The following is a 1,388-nucleotide window of genomic DNA, read 5'->3' on the forward strand; positions in this document are numbered from 1 at the left end:
GGGAGGCCGGCGGGCGCTCAGGCCGGGCCGCCTTCATAAACCCGCGGGGGAGGTGACCGCCAGCGTACGCTCCCGCCACTGCACTCCCAAGGACCGCCGCTCGCGAGCCGGGACGGACCCTCCCCACGAGTGCCTGCAGGTAAGGAAAGCATGCTGCGCCCGCGGCTGGCTCAACTCCCACACGCGCGCTCCGCTGGCCCCGCAGTGTCTGTCCCAGTCACGGTGGAGACACGTGGAAGGACAGGAGCCCTGGGAACCCAAGACCACTCATTCTTCTCCGGCCCCCGCGCGCATCTCTCGGGGCCTGACTGGATGATGGACGGGGCGTCCGCGGAGCCGCTGTCCAGGACCCATCCTCATGCTAAGCACCTGCTCCCGGTGTCCACGCGGCTGCGTAGCCCACAGCTGCGCCCTTCGTGGTTCCAAGCCACTCTGTCCCCCTTGGTGTCTAAAATAGTTGGGGAGCATCTGGGAAGCACATGCTGGGATCCTTGGCGGGAGAGATTGGAGACCGTGTGCTAGTGTCTGTTTGAGCGTGAGGGAGCCCAGGAAACAGAAGGAGCCTGCAACCGGCTCTGGAATGCGTGCAGGTGAGAGTGGGGCTGCTGCCTTGTCCAGCCTGGGTAAGAAAGGGTTAAGGGCACAGCCACAGCGGCAGGACCCGAGGCAGAGGAAAACCTCTTCCTCACTCGGCTTTGTCCACGGTGAACCTTTTCAACAGTAATGGGCCTGGGGGAGGGGGCCTTACAAAGGACTCTGGGGTGTGCCTGTGCATCCTTGATTAAATGAGGGTTGGAGGGGGGCTGCTGGCAGTCTGGAGGCTGAGGAGCGCTGTGAGTTCGTGGCCATCCTGAGCTACCAAGGGAGACTGTGTCCCCAAATCATATGTGCATACACATACAAGCATACATACATAGATGTAAAAAGAGGGATGAGTCTCAGGCCTGAAAGAACTTTTGAGCCCCAAGAAGAACTCAGGTTCTCAGGCCGGGTGAGAATTAGAGAGGATGACAACTGTTTATTGAGTGCCTACTATGCGCTAAAACCTGCCCTGACACCTGGCAGACATCTCGTTTACAAATGGGAACAGCGAGCTGTAGACAGTGGAGGCAAGTGCTGTCAGGGTTTAAATCTGGTCGCTGGCCCTGTCCCTATGCTCTCCAGCAGAGTTGGAGAGCCCCCTTCAGGTCCTCCTGGACTGGACCTGCTTCCCTGCATCCTGCATCCTGCATCCTTTAGTCCTCCCCACCAACTCCTGCCCCAACCCCTGTCCATCTCTCTCTGCCTCCCTGCCCAGTTTCAAAACTGTTCTTGAATTCCCTGGGGGAGAACACAGCTTCTCAAAGGCCCCACTGATGGAGAGAGATAGGGCTGGGCTGGTCCCCATC

General features: G+C 59.6%; 1 protein-coding gene across 1 annotated transcript in view; it reads left to right on the forward strand.

The window, feature by feature from the left end:
* The first annotated feature begins 62 nt into the window (after positions 1-62).
* The window catches only part of Alpl (alkaline phosphatase, biomineralization associated), a 56,504-nt gene continuing 55,178 nt past the window's right edge, over positions 63-1,388 (forward strand). The window contains exon 1 of the mRNA XM_026782387.1: positions 63-139. The gene's annotated coding sequence lies outside the window, so the exon portion shown is untranslated. The remainder of the gene's footprint in view (positions 140-1,388) is intronic.

This window comes from Microtus ochrogaster, chromosome 10 (genome assembly GCF_000317375.1).
Source record: "Microtus ochrogaster isolate Prairie Vole_2 chromosome 10, MicOch1.0, whole genome shotgun sequence".
NCBI classification, from domain to species: domain Eukaryota; kingdom Metazoa; phylum Chordata; class Mammalia; order Rodentia; family Cricetidae; genus Microtus; species Microtus ochrogaster.